This window comes from Apteryx rowi, unplaced genomic scaffold (assembly GCF_003343035.1).
Source record: "Apteryx rowi isolate R43461 unplaced genomic scaffold, aptRow1 scaffold_35, whole genome shotgun sequence".
Classification (NCBI taxonomy): Eukaryota; Metazoa; Chordata; class Aves; order Apterygiformes; family Apterygidae; genus Apteryx; species Apteryx rowi.
Genome location: NW_020449974.1, coordinates 604,170 through 609,113, shown reverse-complemented (window position 1 = coordinate 609,113; position 4,944 = coordinate 604,170).

Sequence of the window (4,944 nt, the reverse complement as noted above, 5' to 3'; positions counted from 1 at the left end):
TCGTCTCTGAGCTGAGGGTTCAAAAAGCAATTGGGCAAATTGGTGGGGAAATAGATCCATGAGCCACAAACACCTGGAGCTTGGCAGAACACACCTGGAAATTTTATTCTTTCCCAGATGCCGGCTGTGGGCACACAGACACAAGTTTCGCTGCCAAAAATGTGTCTCCAGCTCTCCCAGCTCTGCGGAGGGGAGGGTGGTCTCGTCTCTGCTGCAGGGTCTTCTGCAAAAGCCGAGCAGAGCTGTCCTCCCCTTCTCTTCCCCTCCCGTATCGCCATTAACCAATTCTCAGCCCATCCCTTTGGAAAAATTAATTCCAGCCTCCAATCAGTGCTGCCTTTGCCTGTCCCTCTTCTCCTCTCCGCCCTTGCTAGCAGCTCCAGGGCTGTCTCCTCTTCCCGAGCCTGCGTGTTGCAGTGGGATAGCTGGTCCCAGGCCTTCCTCCAACTCCTTGCTGGCTCATGGCGAGGACAAGGTGGGCAGAGGAGGTTGTTTTGCCTTCTTTCCACCGCAGCTTCCCTGGCTCCTCTCCTCCCCAGCACTACAGCCACAAATAGAGCAGTTTCTCCCTCAAACAGGGCCGGGAAGCCGAGGAGCATCCAGCCCCCCACCAAAATCCTGCTGGTACCCGAAAGGACTTAGCCAAGCAAGCGTTCGCTCCAGCCCACCCGACTGGCGGAGGCGGGAAACCGCCGGGGGACGGCGCTTCGTGCCAGCCGGTTGCAGATGGCAGGTGACTGGGGGAGTCCCAGGCTGGCAGCCTGCGCGCCGCTTCGGCCTCGGGGTAGCTCGCGGCTGCCGGCAGGCTCACCGACACCTTGCAGGCTCTCGGCATCGCCGGAGGAAAACGGCTCCTTCCTCCGGGGTCCTCGCTRCCACGCAGGTTCCTGGAGCATCGCAAGGACCGGAGAGATTGGACCCGAATCCTGGGGCGAAGTCTGAGCTCTGGTRCCTCCCTGGGGTGCCCATGCAAGAAAGAAGGGGGCACCTGGCCCCGTGCACGGATTTCCTCCGCGTATTTTTACGCATTTCGCTGTGGGAAGGCTATCCCGCGCGTTCGTAAGCCAAATGCCCCAGGTGGGAACYGAAGCGCTGTGCCGGCCAACTGGCCGCCGAGCTTGGCTTTCATCATCGTCACATTTTTCATATTAGCTCATGCGCTTTGCAGAAGCCCTTCCTGGCCGTGCAACCTCCACCGGCAGAGCCGATCCGTGGGCCGTGCCCTCGGTGAGGCAGCCATGCGCCTCCGATGGAAATTTCCTGCCGTGCTGAGGGAAGGCATCCGTGAACCCAACCGCGGCGGGTCCGCCCTCCGTAAAAGAGGGCCGCTCACTGGTCCGTCCACTCTCGTTCGCTTGCTGAACTAATCTCTGCTTCAAAGGCACGGAAATAACAGGGATGCAGAGATGGATGTGAAGCCAGTGAGTCTGCGGTTTACCCAARAGCTACCTGGGAAAGGCTTTTAACGTAGCTTCAGACATGAATTTAAACCAAACTAGCCATTCCAACGCCTTTAGAGGCTGTTGCTCTAATGCAAGTGAGCCTTTATTTAAGTTAAACAGAAAATCRTTCATCCCGGAGCAAGAGGATACGACGTGCTGGGACCATACCTGCGTAACTACAGCTGCTCCGGTACAGTCTGGAGCACGTTCCCCAGCAGACAAGGCCTGTCTAGATGACGTGATCCTGCTTCTGTCCCTGGCTGAATAACTGAAATGTCTCCGCTGTTTTCAGATCATCTCCGAGAACGGAGAGCGGTTGAACGGGGTCATCCGTGCCGCGCGGCGGTAACGGGGAGCCTTCCCGTGGCGCGCTGCCCAGCTGACACGGACTCTCTTCAGGACGAAGTTACTCCCCTCGAGCAGCAGTCATCGAAATGTCACRTATTGATTTCCAGTGGAGTCCGTCCCACGGGGTCGCCCCGCTCTCACCGTTACGGCGGTGGGGAGATGGGGAGAGCGCGCCTATTCGGCGCTTCGCGAGCTGCCAGCGCCAGCAAATCGCTAACGCGTCAGAAGCGAACTACGCGGTTGTCCCTTGGTCTTTATTTCTTTTACCCTCTTCTGGCTGGAATCGTACAAAAGGTGATACGGGTTTTTCCATCTCCGGAAAAAGAGAAAGTAGCTTTTTCTCTTGAAAGCAGGAGGTACAGCTGCACCAGGGCTATGCCCGGCTGAGGAGGGATCCTGTATCAAGCTGTAAATGCAGCAGGATCTGGACTGCAGCTCCAGCACCGAGACTAGAAGCCCTACACGTCCATACAAGGTAGAGTCTGAGACCTCACTTAAGATACAGTTCATCCAAATAACATATGAGCGACCATTCTGCATCTGACCAAGGTCCATCTAACCCAGCCTGGGACAGACGCCTGCAGAAGAGCAAAGACCAGGCCAAGGACACAGTGATCCATCCCTTGGCCATATCCCATCAGTGTCCATTGATTTTCTAAACGGCAGGTTGTGTTTGTGCTTGGTAGCCACAGGTGGGCTATTTTGAGCCTGGTTATAGTTTTGGTCACTGTGACCTCCTGAGGCGGCAAGTTCCCGTCTCATTGAACACTGCGGGACTAGTATTGCTTTCGGTTGGCTTGAAACCTGCTTTCTGGCCATTTCCCTGGGCTCCCCCCCAGCCCAGCTCTTGCGAGATGAGAAGCTATGAATAACTGTGTCCCACTCACCGTTTCCACACGCTGCTAATTTCATGGATCTCCCTCCGGCCCCTCTTCTGTTCCCTGCCTGAACCTTACAGCTCATTCCCTGACGCTTCCTGAATCACCAGCCAAGCTTAATGCTTCTTTGCACCTCTTAGCCAGAGATCTCGGCGCATTTTACACGGGGAACTATTAACGCGCTGCCCCCAAAGTGGGGAAGCACTGCTAGACACGTTCGGAAGCGATTTGCCCGAGGTGCTGCGGTGAGTCACCGCTGGAGCCAGGAATAGCACTCGAGGCAGGGCCCCGTTTCAGCCGCTGCTCCCTCCTTTCTCAAGCACCGCTCATCCCGAACGGACCCAGCAGGGCTCTGAGCACGGGCGGCGGGTAAAAGGTGCCGGGCAGGGGGTGGCAGGCCGGGCAGCGAGGCCGGGGAAAGGGTCTGCTCCTCGCTTCCTACCTCCCGTGCGGCTTCCTCCTGCCTGCCTTCCCCAGGGTCCGTCGCGCCGCCGGCCCCCGGGATCAGCGAACACCCGGCGTTTGATGACCGTGTCGCTCTCCCCGCGTTCTTCACTTTGGGGGAAAGGAGAAAGAAAAAAACCCACGTGGCTCRGTTCGAACCCTGTTGCGCAGAAAACGCACGTTTCTCAAGGCGGCGGCACTGCGCTCGGAAGCGACGGATTTGTTTCAACACTGCCTGCGAATTTTTTTTTATGGATTGATTTTTGTAGGAGGCTCTGAAACCCAACAGCCCTGTTCCAGATTGCCCAGATAAAACCTTCCCTTCCGGCCAAAGTGGATGTGCTCAATCCCTGCGGCTATCCAACTCCCCGAAACATTGCTGCTTTTCCAGGTTYGGCTCCAAATCAAAGTTCCCCTTGGGAATTTGGAAATCCCCGAGCAATTAAGCAGGAAAAGCAACAACCTCCGCGCTTTCTCCACCGCCCTCTCCCATGTGTGCAACTTCGCTGGAAGCTTCACCCGAACCTGGCGGCCGGGGCAGCCCAGGGAGGAGCTGGGGCGAGGAGGCAGGACGTGGCGGTGGAAAAACGCCACCAGGATCCTTCTGAGCTACTGCTCGCATTCAGTCTATCCCTAAAGCATCCCCCTGTGATGAATCCGCGGGATTTGTGGTGTCAACCTGCCCTCTGCCACCCTGGATGCCTGCGTATCTCCCCCCGGCCTGGGCGGAAGCCATGAACTCGGATGACTGAAAACCCGCGCAGGAGCCGACGGCGATGTTTTCCTTCTCGGTTTGGCTGCTCGCTTGCTCGCATGAGAAGACAGTGCAGCCRGCGCAGTCCGGGATCCACTTTGTGGCTCCAAATCAAAGCAAATGCAAAATGCCAGCAGAAACGGAAAGTATTGCAAAATCAGCCTCGGGAAGGAAGGGGGGGGGGGGGAATAGCAAACCCGGCACCTTTCACGCTTCTAGAAGGAACAAGAGCAACAAAAGGCATTCACAGGGAAAAAATAGCATAAGGCGAATAAGAGCCTGGGGAGATGTAAATCTGGAATAACAGCAGCCCACGTTGGGAGGGAAGCCAAAGCCGAAGCGCTCGGAGAGCGCATTGCCGCGGCGCAAGGGCCGGATGCTGAGCAGAGCCGAGCGTCCCGCGGGGCCGTGGGAGCCGAGGGGGCTCCGTGCTGCACCGGGAGGGGTGCGAGAGCCGCGCGCCYGCCCGCGGGTTTGCACGCGCATGTGTGTGCACCTGCGGGCCCAGGTGCACGGCGCCGGCTTTTCGGCACGCGTGTGCCCCTGCGTGTGCCCGCGCGCGGGCAGGCGACCTGCCGGGAGATACCGGTGTAGGTGTGTTTATGCGAAAGGTGTGATGGAGGTTGTGCAAGGGGTGCAGGGCTGTGCACACACACACACACACACACATATATAAACATATATACACATATACGCAAACACACACACACAGAGCTGCCCGGGGCTCCCCTCGCCCCGGGGGACCGCGGAGCCGGGGCTGCCCGAGCAGCCGCGATTTGTTAAAAATATCGCGATTATTAGTTAAAAAGGGAGAGAAAAGGGGGGGGGGAACATTTTTTTTAAAAAAAAAAGGAGAGAAAAAAGGCGGAGGGAGGGCTGGGGGGAGGGAGGGGGCAGCGCGTCACGGGGAGAGATTTCCTTATTGGGACTCCCTAGCCTACATCCTGAGTCCATATATGGGCATTTACGTCACAGCAGCCTCACTGGGGACTCCAGAAATGGATGCGGCGGAAGGTCGGAGCAGCCCCGCTGCAGGKATAAAAGGGGCGGCGGGGAGGGAGAGCCGGGCGTGCGCAGG